This window comes from Aythya marila (assembly GCF_965140915.1).
Source record: "Aythya marila genome assembly, chromosome: 6".
NCBI classification, from domain to species: Eukaryota; Metazoa; Chordata; class Aves; order Anseriformes; family Anatidae; genus Aythya; species Aythya marila.
In genome coordinates, this window is record NC_139047.1 from 8782621 (window position 1) to 8797897 (window position 15277).

At 47.7% G+C, this 15277-nt stretch overlaps 1 long non-coding RNA gene across 1 annotated transcript in view; it reads left to right on the forward strand.

The window, feature by feature from the left end:
* The first annotated feature begins 1157 nt into the window (after window positions 1–1157).
* LOC309879406 overlaps window positions 1158–15277 on the forward strand; it is a 41471-nt gene continuing 27351 nt past the window's right edge. Inside the window, exons 1-3 of the long non-coding RNA XR_014317739.1 lie at window positions 1158–1297; window positions 3019–3171; window positions 4194–4367. This is a non-coding gene — a long non-coding RNA (uncharacterized lncRNA). The remainder of the gene's footprint in view (window positions 1298–3018; window positions 3172–4193; window positions 4368–15277) is intronic.

The following is a 15277-nucleotide window of genomic DNA, read 5'->3' on the forward strand; positions in this document are numbered from 1 at the left end:
CTCCTGACCCCTTGTGTTCTGGTATTCGAGAAATACCCAGAAGATTCAATAGTCCTAAATATGTTTTCCCTGACTTTCAGCTGAGGGAAATTCCTTCCAACTGATGTTGCTTTTTAACACAAACCATGGGGCAGACTTGAATCAAGCCCAGCCCTTTTGCTTTAGGGTAATTCGTGGCTGGTTTTGGGGGCTTGAGCTGCTCCTTCCCCATCAGCAAGCGGCCGGTGAGTAACACGTATGAGTAAGCTGCTCAGATGTCTGTGCAAACGAACCTTTCCCGTCTGAAGGGCGTACAAAATGATCCAAAGGAAGCCGAGGTCTGTGCCACGCGGGGAGGACTGGAGCACGCCTTGGCAGCACCGCTCACCTCCGGCTGCAGGCGAGCCCTGGCCAAAATCCGGGCTCCTCGCCCAGCCCTTGTTTCATTTCCGAATTTAAACCTGGAATAATGTTTACAGTAAATAAAGGCCACCTCCGTGTCCGGGAAGGGATTTAATTTCCATCCATCTCTGTGCTTTCAAAGGAGTTGCAGTTGATAGCAAGCCTTGGGAAAGGGGGCTGAATTTTAGTAAATGGGGAATCCATGGGCAGCACCAGGCAGTTTGATTTTCCTGCCTGTAACATGCTCCAGAAGCTCCGCTGATCATTTATGAACTCTTTACGCATCACCTTCAAATGGGGCAGCACTGTGAAGGGTGCTGTTTGCTGTCTATCCTGCTAAAAAGGCAAATAAAACCCAAGGGGCCAGGTTTTCAAGGAAATCCATGCCCAAGGGTTGCGTTAGTTCCCGGTGTGCTTCAGAAGCACGCCGTGACACCGCAGAGAGAAAAGGGCTCTTGTGCTTTTGCAGCCTCTCCCAAAACGTACGGGACAGACCGGAATTTTGTCCTGGAAGTTTGCTTGTGTGGTCATCCCCACAGTCTGGGACCGCTCGCTTGGGTTTCCAGGCAGAGCTGCTGGGAATAATAACAAAACAGAGTCTGAAATTTGGATGTGAGCTACTGCAAAAAGGTGTGGGATTTTTTCCTTCTGTACCACAGGGTTGTGTGCTGAGTTCACGTTCATCCAAAGCTTGCAGGGACAGAGCTGTCGCAGAGGGAGGACTGATTCCAGCAAAAAACATGCTTGTAAAAACGATGCTATGCTCTTTCCTGCAGGCCACCTATAACCACAGCCTCAGCGTTTGTGTGCCCCTGGGGACCCAGCAGACGAGGATTTCCTCTACGCTCCTGCTCCTGGCCTGCTGTGGGGCTGTAGGAAGTCATTTTGCAGCTGTCTGCCTCAGTTTCCCCTCACAGTAAGTTGCTCAGGATTCCTGGGCTTGTGCCTCTGTCTCACCCCTCTCTAACCGACTCCAGAAAAGCTTTTCCAGCCTTAATAACATTTTGTGGCTTCTGTCCTGAGGAGTATTTAAAAAGGCTTGGTTTTCATCAGGTGGCTAATAAGGTGAAAATTGTCTCCTGTTATGGTTTGTCAGGCCTAGCCCTCCTCCCCAGCTCGTATCAGAAGTGCCCCCCCTGCTCCACAGCATTAAATTCAACTGCTCAGACTTGTTAAAAACTCTCGGTTTAGCTTCCTGCTTAAAGCTGTAATTTTAGATCCTCTGTGGGTATAAATAGACACAAACACACAACGCAGTTAAGCTGACATTCACCGGGAATAAGGCCCAAACGTTTATTTCTTCCCTTCACCTCCGCCGTCTGTCTTTCAAACGGAGACATTTTGGGAACTTAATCTCCCGTGAAACCTATAGGTTTCAGTCTAACGTGGAAATGGATCTGCAGGGTTATTGGTTAAATCTTTATGAGAAATAAAACGCCCGTAACAGGACCTGCATACAGACCTTTGGTGGCGTTTCTTCACGATGGTTTGGGAGAGCCTGCAAATGAATGTGGTGACCCACCAAAAACACTGAAAGTTTATCATTCCTTCCCCGTGACTAAGCATATGCAGTGTTTGGAAGAGGAGGTTTTTTATTTTTATGAAGAATAATAATAACCCAGTGGCTACTTGTGGAGTTCAAGTGGAACTCGTCTCCCCTAGGTCTGTCTCGGATGACTCAGCTCAGTGCTGGGATATGCGGGGCAGGAACAAGGACACGAGCGTGTCGTACACATCCATCACACACAAGAGGTGGATGATCTGGAATTGACCATCACGGGATGTCGAAATGGCTGCAGGGCTTCAGCAGGGCATGGTGGCTTCGTGTTCACTGGGCACCATTCCTCAGAGCCTCCGACTCGGTGCCCCAGTCGTTGTCCTTCATGCTGAGAAGGGTGATCTGAACTCAAATCATGGTTCTGTACCCTGGGAATCCTGCAACAGCAATTCCTGGCCATGAGAAGGCCATCCACGTTGCTTACCACACGTTGTTTTTGCCTTCTCCCCGTTGAGCTCTGTTTTTGGGAGCTCTCTGCAGCAGCCTATATATGCACAAAGCAGCTGGTCAGAAACATTTGGTCAGGGCTTTTCTTTCCTCCCTTCCCCCATGAAAAATGACATTGAGACAAACTGCTTCCCACAGAGAAACTTCCTTTTGCATGGACATTCCTGGAGGAGGAGGGGATGCCCCAAAAAGCCGAATTGCCTGGGAAGGATGCAAACATCTGACAGCGCTTAAACGCGGAGAGGGAAAAACCCCAAACGTGTCCCTTCTCACTGGACGCGAGTGCTCGAGCACGTTTTCTCACAGCAATAATGTATGTTTAACCTGAGGTGTTTTCCTCAGCTGATAAGACTTTTTCTAAGGGCTTATTCTGCTACTCAGGGCATGAATTCCCAGCCTTGTCATCCGTGCCCCTTCCCAAGCCTTAAATCCCTCTCCGAAAAGAGCGTCCGAGGGGATCGTCCCCGTCAGGCCGGATCCGTCGGCGGCAGGCGAGAGAGGAGGGGGAACGTTTTTGCATTCTTTCGAAACATACGTTGGACCGTTTCCATCAGAAAGAAAAGTGCTTACGCAGCTTTAGTTACTTGTACATGTGCTTTGCATTGTGTGAAACCCTATCTGCTTTTTCTCAGCAGACTCTTGATCCCCGCGCGAGGGAGGGAGGCAGCCAGCGCCGGTGCCTTGCTGCACAGCCCCGCCGAGATCCCCACCAGTGCTTCCCCCAGCGAATCCCCCCCAAGGCAAGCAGCAAGCAAAGTCCCCACCACCTGCATTTTTGGGGCCAGGTAGGTGGGAGGAGGAGATGTTCCTCCTCAGGCTCAGAGGACTCATGAAAGCAAAGTATTCAGGGCATAAAGGGGGGAAAATGTTCAAACAGCTCTGTTTGCCTTTCCTGAAAATGAGGAGATTCCTTCTATTGTGTCTCGAAAAACAGTCTGGGGAAAGGGATGACTGTGGGCTTGTGTGTGTAGCCACACTACTGCTGTAGGCACCAGCCAAAACGTCACCATTTCATTGCTCCTGGTGGGCGCTCTGGTGTCTCCACTGCTGCTGCCCACAGAAATGTGCATCCCCTGAGGGGCTCGGCGTGTGTGTGAGGAGGAGGAGGAGACAGCTCCCTGAGAGTGGGGTAAGGCAGGGGAAGCACTGGGAATGTGGACACCACAAAAACAAATCTGTTAATCATTACAGCCCAGCAGTGCTGCTAGCAGCTGCTACTTGTCAGGCTGGACCCTCACCCTAAACAGATATCTCAAGCACCCCTGGGCTCAGCTTGGCTGAAAACTAGCCAGGGTCTGGAAAAACAGCAACTTGGGGGCAGCTTCCAGGCTCCTGAATCAGCATTTTGAAGGCTAGATGTGCTGAGTTACCCGCCTGCCTTCCCCCGAGGCATGTGTGTATACATACAGATATAAAATACACACGCAGATATGTGTTAGTACACACACTCACTCCTCTGTGAAATGTCAGCCAAAAAATAATTCAAAGATCGCTCGGCCTGGTTCAAATGCTGTTAAGCTTCAGAAATTACAGCCCCCTCCAGGAGTGGGTAAGAGCTGACACAAAGCAGCAATAACCCAAAATTTCCCAGCTGTTGTGTCTGGCCTTTTGAAAAGAGGAATTCCTTGGTACTGAGCCTGAAACCTTACTCTTTCCACTCTGCATTGCCTGAGGGCACTAGCATGAAAAGGATGCATGAGAAAGGATTTATTACCAGCAAGGTGCTTGCAGCAGCTCCAAGACTTGAGTTAGGTGGACATGAGGAAGATGGGGAATAACCCTTGCTACTTCTGCTTTTCTTCCCAAGACTGTCTTCACGGAGAACCGCTTGCAAGAAACACATTATGCTCCGGAGTCTGGTGGCCCTAAATATTAGAGGAGATGGCTCCTAGCTCTTTGTGGACTGGTCAAGTTGGCTGCAGTCTGGGCTAAAAGAAAGATGAAGCAGAGCCTGATCATCACAGCAGAGCTCCATGACAAGGTATGGCGTTGTGCTTGGCCTGTTTTAGCTGAGTTTTCTTGGGGAATTTATTTCTCAAGGCTGGTGGAAGACCAGCAGGTAAATGCAGGAACTGTCTGTGATTCTTTCAGCTGTGGGCAGTGTATGTGTAAAGAGAAATAGAGGTTATTCTTAGAAATTCAGGGGAGCAGATTTCACCAAGACCTAGACCAAGAGTGGAAGGTGTTCCCTTTTAACCTCCTTGCACACCTGACCTAAGGCAGGTAACGTCCCCTTGAGAACATCCCTGAGCAGGACCACACAAGCTGCTTGGCAGCAGGAAGCAGCTTTAAAATGCTCCACGGAGCCCTGCTCTGCCTTCCGTACATCTTCAGTGAAGACTTGTGGTTGTTGGGGTGAGCAGTGGGAAACACTTGAATATTTCTAAGTCACAATCCAGATTTCCATCCAAATCTAGAAGTGTTTCCTGTTTAAAAGCTCCCCTTCTGCACAAACAGAAACAACGTCAATTTGTTACAGAGACACCTCACCATTTTCTGCAAGGTTTAACTAGCAGACAGCACAGAGCCAAAATAAAGGTACTCCCTAGCAGACCCACTAAAAACTTACAGCACTGTTTATGGGACAGTAAATGCAGCAGCACTAGTCCACCATTACTCATACTGGTGTGGGGCACATCTCAACGCAGTGGCAAAGGACTGTGGCAGCAGTTCAAAGCCATCTTTCTTCACACTCTCAGCTCTACCTGCAGTGCTCGTAGGGAGTGTTGACATCACTGTCCCACCTCTGGCTGAAATTCTGGCCAATGCTCCAAACTGGCTCCAGAATTGCCACCAAGAGGTGTTCTCTTCTTCCCCATCTGTGCCTCGGTGTTTCCCCTAAACTGCACAGCACTGTGTTTTGTAGCAGATTGGTTCTGTCTGGGAGTGCAACTAGACAGAAAGCATTTTCTGTACCAAAATGCCATCAGTTTTTATTTTCCCAGCATAAAAGAATTAGGGGTGGAAGATCCTCCTCTCACTGGGGGGCAGCTCAGGCTGGCTCTCTTGCTGCTTGCAGCTGTATGGTACAAAAAACAGCAGCAGGGAAGATCCCAAACCTCTCTCTCAGGCTCTCTCCACCAACAGGAGATGCTTCTAGGTTTTAGCACTGCACTTGAAGATTATTCATTCTTCTTCATCGTACTTGTAGCCCACATGGAAACGTATGACTCAGTGAACTCCATGAACAACAAAAAGTTGGTAATCTGTCTTCAGTTGCATGAAGGATGCAGCACAGATTTAAGCCAAATTTTGTCCTTCCTCTGACAAAAGCGAGTCTGCAGGAACTCAGAGCTTTCCTCCTTTCAGTCCCCCTCCCGGCCATCCACATCTTCCCTCCATCTGAGGATACACTCATGCAATTATTTTGATGTAGACTCCTATTGTTCACAAAGTGCTTTGATGGTAGAAACCAAGCTATGTATTTGTAGTGCTTAATTGGGTACCAACGCAAATGCTGATTTAGAGCAGGACGTGTAGCCCTGTCCTACACTTTATTAACACTGCATGCATAATCACACCACTAAAGTCAGATCCTTTCAATCAGAACTGAGGCTGAATTTTGTGGTGTGGGCATTGTGATAAACTTCTGTGTAATCAGGATCCCAGAGACATTGACGTTTCCTTTATGAAGTGTTAGCTTGAAATGTTTCTTTCAATATATGTATGTATGAAGAAAAATCTGATGCCAAACACTCAGACTTGGGGAGCATTTTAGTATGAGATAAGTGTAAAAAGGGCCTAAATATATTGAAATAGACAAGTCATGATTTATCTCCTGGCTTTAGCAATGATTAGTTTGATTAGTTTGTAACAAATGCTGCAAATATGAAATGTTGGAAGAGAGAGATGAAAAGTGCCTACTTTTGGCTTATTTTGGCTGTGCAAAACCTGTTTTTTTGAGCTGAAGAGCATCTGCAGCTCCTGTTGATTTCAGAAGGAGGACGCTACCTCGCGGATTGGAACAACATAGGGTGGAAACAGCAAATCATTCATCACATAAATCAGCCCCAAGAAAAATGATCTCATATTTATTTATGTCCCTAGCCAAATCTGCACTCATTTCCTCCGTGAAAGGTAATACATTGCCTCAGCTAGAGTCTTGGGTATCAAGCTTTTAAGCAACACAATGCCCACAGTCCCTGGGACATTGCCTCAAAAGAGGTCAGGGCTGAGTGATCAGGGAGGACTGCTGTGACGGCTCCTGCTCATCACCTTGTCTGCACCACCACTTCCCTGGGGCCAGTTTTGGCTGAGGACCACCAGTCAGTGCTTTCTCACATCTCAGGAGTAATGTTTAGGAACTTGTTTTTCAACGTCTCTGTGACCATGTTTATCAGTGCCATGTTTCTCACTGCCCAGCCTGCGTTTCCCTTCAGCTTTGTTCTTGCAGAAGGGAAGCTGAAGACCTGGGGTCATCATTACATGAGTGAAGTTAATATATAAGTGGAACATAAAGAGCTAATCCACAATTAACGGTAAAATAGGCTCTGTAATTGATTGGCACAAGCTATTAGCAAGTCCATCAGGCTGCCTGTAACCAAACCTTAAAATTGTCTCCATCACTTATCATTTTGTTTTGCCCATCAGTAGTTTGTTACAACATCCAACACTTGTTCCTTGTTTAGCCATCCAGGAATTCATCACGGAGATGGGAAGACAGCCTCACTAGTGTATCCTATACCAAGAGTAGTTTGGGTTTTCAAGTTGCTCACTATTTCCAGTAACTGGTAAGGCTGTGTAAGTGGAGACGCAGCTGGCAATATTGTAATTATAGTTATGTTCCATGATGTTTTATTTAAATTCACTTTTTTTTTTTTTTTCTTTTTCAGTCTAAGTAACATTGCCATGTTATTTTTATGATGTAGTCCTGTGGTTTCTAAGCAAAGGTCCACAAAACCCTGCAGGCTATCTGTCGCAGAGCAGGTCCATGGGTTGTACCAGGCTGCACATCCAAAGAGGCCCCCACAGCTGATGTGAAGCTTTTTAACTCATTGCCACGGGGCTCGGCATGCCAGAGGGGTCCCCTGCTATGTGGTGGGTCCTGTTGTTGCTTAGTACTTCAACATACACAGCAACTACAAAACATTTGGGAACTGCTTACCTGCTGCATTCTTGCTCTCAAAGGGATAAGGCTTTGCCAGTATTTTGCATAAAGTTAACCCTAAGGCATGGCCCTGGAGAAATATGTATTTAAATGTTTCAGGAAGAGCTAAAACCTGCTCCCATAGCAATCAAAGGAGGCCTTGCCATTGTTTTATGAAGTTGGAAGAGATTCAAAGCATCCCATGACCGCTGCTTTGGGCTGTGGGAGTCATGATTAGGATTTCTATTGCTGTTCTTTGAGTCACAGTTTGCTCCAGGTGTGTAAAATTCAGGCACTCAGGTTCTTGGTACGTGAAATAATGACAGGCTGGGGAAAGGGGATGGGATGGGATGGGATGGGATGGGATGGGATGGGATGGGATGGGATGGGATGGGATGGGATGGGATGGGATGGGATGGGATGGGAGGCTCACCACACATTACCAATACTAACGTTTAAATGTTATATTCATACAATTTGATTAGGTTTCAGTAATGGCATAACCAGTATCATGTCTGAATTTATTTGCACAGAATTTTCTCCTGTGCTGTGTGGTTAAGACCACGACCCCTCATCTCTGAAGCCTCAGCTTCTTTCCAAGCCTGGCACAGGGCTGGTTCTCCCTGCTAGCCCAGACCCTGCTAGAGCTAATTTTGGGGTGCAGGTGCTGGGCCATGGGATGGGCAACAGGGCTTGGGAAAGAGCTTGTGAACATCATAAAGGCATGTGGCTTCTGGCTTCCAGGAGGTTTTGGTGTGCTGGCATCAGAGCTTTTGTCTGTCCCCCTCATAATAGGCGAGCATCTCGCTGTCTGTAATACATCCCCCTTCCTCAAACCCTATATTTTGGTATGGAAAAGGCAGTAGAGGGTGTCTGATCTCTGAATTTACAGGGGACTTGCTGCAAGGGCTGAACCCAGGCCTCCCAAGCTCCAGGCTCAGCCTCACATCACCAGCAGCTCCTGCCCTCTTCCTCCGCAGCCGCCGGGCCGGAAAAAGCTGTGGCCATAATCTGGTGCTAAATCTCTTCTGATCAAGTAGCTTTGCTCTTAACAAAATAATCCTATAGAATGACTTGGCTCTCAGCTGGGAGCAGTAGGAAGATCTGGGCAGTGTATTACAGGCAGGGCACAGCACCAGGAAATTAAGCTTTATTATGTGTGCTCTGGCAGTGGAGCGCACACAGAAGTGATGTTTATGGCATTTGCGCCACCGTTCTTTCTTAATTCCTATCACAGTATGGTTGGGATGTTCTCTTAGGGGAAAGCAAGGATAATTCCTGTTTTTTCTTTCTTTTTTACTTTTTTTTTTTTTAAGCTGACAGATGAACTGAGGGCTCTGCCCTGCCTGTCTGTGTTCACTCCTGGAGTGAGCACGTCAAATGAGGCACAAGCCAGACCTATCAAGGGTAGGTTCAACACCAAAATTGCTCCAGCTTGATCCCCTGACACCCACTGTCCTCTTCTGCTGACAGCCATGAGGCCAAGACCACCAGTATGCCCCCTTCTTGGAGCCCAGGGCTGTCAGGGTTTGGAGGTGGGGCAGTCACTGTGGTGAGCATCACCACAGCTGCCCAGACCAACAGAGTAAGGGACAGCTTGAGACCCTTTGAGACCAGCTTGTCTGGCACATGGGAGCTTGTTAATCAGGCTGCAGATTAGTAATCTGGTGTTTAAAAGCATTATCAGACCTTTTCCTCCCAGCTTTAGGAGCCTGGTAGTGGTAATAAAAGTCTGAAGCCCTGGCTTCAGTTCCTTTCTAATTTAAAGATTAGATACCGGCTGTACTGAAAATCTTTTTCCATTTACCTTGGCCAAATCTTGAAAAAAAATAGTGGAGTCATGACCCAAAGCAAAATCTCCAGCCCCTGTTAAGTTGCTGGCTTGCTCCTTTGCCTCTGAGAAAGTCAGTTACGTTGGGGTTTTCCCATATTTTTTTGTAGGGCATCTTAGTACTGATAATCAGAGGACCTGTCTCTAAAGATCTGTTCCACGGAACCGGCCATGATTTTCAGATGAAAATTTAATTTCCTTCTCTGGAAATGATGGGGCTTACTGAGCCTTCAGTTAGTTTTCGTCCATGTTTGTGAAGTACTTTGCTGAGCGTGGCCAAAAGGAGGGGCATAGAGGGCAGACTGGTAGTTTTCAGTATAAAAATAAAAAATTCTGAGAAAACTTTCAGGGGAAAATGAGGAGATGCCTTCAGTTCATCAGAGTGTAAAGGGCTCAGCCAGCTTGAGACTTCCCTATTTCAGATATGGCGCAGATACCCAACAAAGTCAGCTCTTCTCACCTCTAGAGCTGCAAATGACACATTTATAATAGGATCCTCAGGAACAAGGGGCTCCGGGTTCAGCCTGAGTTATTTAACACTTCTCAGGCTCTGTGTGAGCTTGAGCCTTCGCTTCATCCACCACGTTAATGCTAAGCACTGCTGAAACCACCAGGTCTCCCTCCAATAGATTTCCTAGTAAAAGTATTTGTTTTACAGGATCTCCCTGTTCCCAAATATATACTAGTTTAACATTGCTGGAAAAGGTTTGGCTAGGCTTGCTCGGAACTGGACCTTTGCTCCCTCCCAAGGTTCATGAACCTTCACAACTCTCTAGGTGAACTCAGCCTGACTTTCCCATACAGAACCAAATCCCAGGTCAGTCTCGTTTGGTTTCGTGTTTCACTACAGGCATTTATTTCACAGCTCCGGTTTTAAAGACCTGAGCGTGGGACAGAGACGGGGCTCCCATAAACACAGGCCGTGGCCATGATAATCCTCGTGCATCCCATTTGTTGTATCTGATGTTGAAATGTGTTTCCCTGTAGCAAAATCCTGGAGTCACTGGGATGTGAATTAGTAGCAAAGCAGAAAGGGAAGAGGAGTGTTTATGGTTCATATGTTAAAATAATTCCTCCAAGGTTTGATTTATTCCCAGCCTCACACTAATTCTGTTTGGTCTGAGGCATTGCGAGCTTGCAAAAGTACCCAAAATGTTGAGGGAGGAAGCTCAGTTTGTTCTGAAATGACCACAAAAGGGCAAAGGCATTGGCTGGAAATGCACGCTATAATGCACAGTATGCAAAGTCTGCCAAAAAGTCTGAATTAGACAATTCTCTCCTGCTATTTCCTTATAAGAGCCCAAAGAGGCGGTGCTTTATGTTAAGAAGCATGAGTCAATCCTCAGAGGAGGATGCTCAAATGGAAAACAGATCGGAGGAGGGCTCTGCAGGCTGTGCTGCTGCAGGTCCTGTCCCTTGAAGTGAAAAGCAGAGGAAGGGAGGAAAAATGGGATCGGTAACAAATGATGTGATGGCAGAGTGTCAATCACAGCGGAATTTCAGCCTGGCCCCGTATTACAGCGGCGCTGGGAGTGCTGTTCCAGCAAAGGCTGCGTCAGCACTTTGTTTAGCTTATACACCAATTTATTATCTGCCCTTTGGGCCAAGGCTGATTTTTCTAGGAGTTAACCTGGCAACAGCTCTCATCGTGTATTTGCAGCTAGTGCGTAGCTCAAGAGTTGTTTAACCTCTCACCCCTGCAGCCTCGACCCCAGCTTATCCTACCACAGTGCAATTTGCTTGGAGAGGCCGGGGATGTAAGCCTGAAATGCATGCTCTGCAGCAAAGACAGGGGATTGCACAAAGCTCCCACCCTCAGAAAACCCCTGCATGCTGTCCCCTCAGCCTGAAAGCTTCCTCGGAGGTGGCCAGAACCAGTGGGTGTTTTGGGGGAGTTTCCATCTCTTCTGACCTTGAGCATCACTGGGCCAAGGGAAGCAGGGCACTGATTCACGATGGCGAGCAGTGGAGTTGTCCTACCTAATTATGGACTGCCTGCTGGAATAATGGGACTAAATACATCTTCGTTTGATTCTGTTGTGGAGTGAAATGCTATAGCTTAAAATCCCGCCTTTGTAATGGGACTTGAAAGCAGCCAGCATGCCTGGTGGGTGATGGCTCATTAACCACGCTGAGAGAAGGAAGGGCAAGGGCTTGCTGGAACGAGGCGTTACTTTCCCAGGAGCTCTAATGTCACTGAGATGGGAAACCATGGCATCGCTTGCTGGGGTGTGAAGCCTCCTGCTTAAATCAGGCTCTGTGCCTGAAGGTTGGAGCGTGGTAAATGTGCCACCAGTTCTGGAGGCATCTCCTGGGACCTATATAGCAGGAAATGTGACTGCTGTGTCAGAGCAGCTGGCAGAGATGTTAGAATTAGTAGGCACTTGGATAAAACTGATAGACTGGGGAGGAGTTAGTGCGGTGCTTGCAGGGAGAAACCACGCTTCACAAATCTATTAGAACTATCTGGAGTGTCAAACAACGTTTAGCTGGGGTTGAGCTGGCTGACTGAGGCTTTTAACAAGGTCTCTTGCCGTAAGCTTTTTAAGTAATGAAATTGTCATAGAAGGAGGGAAAGACTTTTCATCAATTACAGGCTGTGATGATAAAAACAAAGTTCAGGTCTAAATCTTCAGATTGTACAGTGAAGAGTGGTTGTGGTGTCATTTATGGTATCATAAACACGGCATTATTTATAAATCAGTCTTGTCTGGAAGCGCCCAATCTGGTGAAGAAGTTTTGGGTTAATTTAAATCTGTGCCCAGACATCATTTGCTTTGGATTTACCAAACAAGAATCCATTCAAGCAAGGTAAGGTTACCCCCTGTTCTTCCTACAGCATTTACAACTCTCAGCTAAGATCCTGGTGGGAAACTCTTCCTGAAAAGGCCAAAAATCTGGTGGTGGATAAAGGCATGCCATCAAGTGAGCAGAGCAATAAATGGACCATCTCTTGTGACCAATCCCCTGTGAAAGTCCAGCAAGGCAAGCAGTAGCTCTTGAAAGGAGGTCTGGCCAGAGAAAAGAGGTTTTGATCATGAGGGAGAGGTTTGGGGCTGTAATGAGGGTGGAAGTATTGATGAAACATAGTACCAGAGGAGAGGGCTATCTTCCTGCTATCCAAAGGATTCGAGCTATTTTCACACTGCATCACCTACACATTTTACACTGCATGTCCAAAGCAGCTCAGCTGTGTCCCCAGATACCTCCTCAGCCTGTACCATGCCTCCTGTCTTATGGAGATTTTCTAGTCCTGTTAGCAGAAGAGTTTAGCTTTTCAAAGGAAAAATATATATTTACAATTTCACCATAAATGACTGAAGTCCAGCAATACAAGGTTAAATGGCCAGGAATGAGGATTCTGTCTGGTTTCCAGAAAGCAAGTGCTTGAGGGCTGCAAAGGAAAGGCACCCAAGTTATGAGCTAAGCCTGAGCGCTGAAGCTGCATGCAGGAAGGTGTCCAGTGATTGCTGGAGAATAGCTTGTCTTGGTCACTGACCAGGATGATCGCATGGCGAAGTTATTGCTCTTCCCAGATATCCACCACGCACTCTGAGGCAGTGGCCAAAATCAATTAGGAGCGATCGCATCACCCCACAGAAGGCAAATGTGCTGTCAGTCTGCCGTTGAGCAACAGTGCTGCTTATTAGCTTATTGAGGATGTAATAGGAATAGCAACGGGTGAATAGTTCATGACAGATTATTTATGCGTCGGACTTCCTCCCGTTCGCTCTCTTTGCAAATTGACCTTGACTGTCCCTGCTACACTCATAACTCAGTACTGCTTCGTAACTCATTTCGGTGGCACAGCTCATTTGAGATGGCCTTTGGATATCCGAAAAGTGGGCTGTTTTGTTGTTGGTTTTGTTTTTTTTTTTTTGTTTTTTTTTTTTAATGACTCTTGGCTCTCTCTCTCCAAAGGTCTTGATATATTTTGGTGAAGATGTTTTGCAGAAGCAACATGGGGAAATGGGGGGGAGTCATCAGCTACATGCCATTAGCAGAGCCCTTCCTCTATCTTCTTTTGGTGCTTCATTCCCTAAACTCAGCACCCACTGCCCTGTGCACAGCCCGATGATATCCCAATGACCTCCGTAGGTTTTGGATCAATGCTCGATCCCCTCGCTTCGTGATATCACAGCCTGCTTTCCTACAAACAAGCGCTGAGATCATGCATTCAGGCTCCCAGCTCTGAAAGCGGTGAGGTCAAAACCCGTTTCAGTCAGGGGAAATAGAAGAGAAAAGTATCTGGCCCTGCTCAGAGGTGAGGGAGAGGAGAGGATGAGCTGGGCAAGAGCCCACATGTGCTCGAACAGAGAGCGCCTGATGTTTCGCAGACGCTGCGAGGAATGCTCGCCGCTCGGGCTGCACGAGCTGTTGCTGCTCTCGCTTCAGAATAAAAGCCCAGCTCTCCCAAAAAACCTTGGCCAGAAGAGCCAGGGAAACAAACCACTTCTAACGCCTGCCTGTGTAAGCAAGCCCCGAACACAACAGCACTCTTCCTTGGCCGAGACCTGCGGCTCCAAGAAATGGGAAAACCCATCACAGAGCCGCTCCTGGTTTGGGGAGCACTGCCAGCTTCTCTCGGTGGTCCCAGGCAATTCCCAACCAGCCAGGGCAGCACTCATTTTTCCCACATCATCGCAGCTTGGGGTCCCTGTGGAGAAAGCCTGGTTGCTCTTGAAGAGCCTCTAATTACCCCTTGCAGTGACGGGAAGGAGCAGCAGGCTGTCTGCAGCACAAAGCAAGCTTGGGGTCGCCCTGACCCCAGCTCCGTGTCAGACTGCCCCAAAAGGCTCTCTCGCCATGGCAAGGGGCTGGCGGGTGCCTGGGCCATCCCTGAAGGCCTGCGGGGCACAGCCCTAGGAAGGTAAATGGCTCAAAAACAGCACTCCTAAGGCACCCCTGAGGCATTTTGGGCCAGAGCCATGAAGAGCAAAAGGCTGGCAGAGGGCACCTGCCCCAGCTGATAAATGGGTGGTTGAGGCGGCCATGTTAGGCCCAGCTCTCCCCCACAGGTCTTCACCATCCTGGTTTGGGGCCAGGGCTGCTCCCTGTCCTCGTATCCTGCCCCTTCCCATGAGGAGAGCAAGAAAATGACTGTCCCTGTTAGAAGTCACTGGGGTGGTGTGGGAGCTGTGGTTTATAACACATATTTATCATTTTACAGGGCTGCTTTTCCTCATGTGGGGGCTCAGCAGCTGGCATGAAGGTGTTGGTGCCACTTTTGTGCCACCCTTCTGGCAGGGGTAGGTTACCGACATGTCTAAATCTGGCACTAAGGCTGTTTAATGAGGCTGTATCGGGGGTTATGTGATGGGAAGCTGGAAATTATCACGTAACTGAGAGGGAAAAGAAAAAAAAGAAAAAGAGAAATATTTTTGGTAGTTTGCATGGGAGCTGAAAGGTGTTGGGAAATGAAAGGGTCTTGGAGCACCTGGGTGTTTCTGGCCTGACCCCAAGGAAGGCTTTGAGTGGTGAAATGCTGAGGTGTGTGGATGTCTATGACTGCTTCTGGGGTTTTCCCCTCAGTTTGGGTCTCTTTTGGTCTCCGTAATGAGAGAAAGCTGGTACGTGACTCTGCATGGCTCAGCTTTCGCGTGTCCTCCGAGCAGAGGTGCAAAGTGGAGCAAACATCAGCACAGGGGGCTGACTGCTGTGGTAGATGTCAGTGACAGCCAAGCATCAGGGGAGGGGAATGTTTTCGGAAAAGGAACGCTTTCAGCAGGATTTAAGAGCAAATAAAAGGAGCCCTTGAGAACTCCCAAAGCATACAAAGCTGTAAGTCCAGTAGGAGCGAGAAACAAGCTGACAGATACCGAGGTGATGAATCAGATTCAGGAGATGGAAGAGAGTTGCCCTGAATGGTAAGCCCTTTTAGGGTGTGCTGATTGCCTGAGCTCTCTTTTAAAAATATAAAAGTAAATTTAAAAAATAAAATAAAATCACTGCTGCTTTTGCAAGGAGTTTCTCT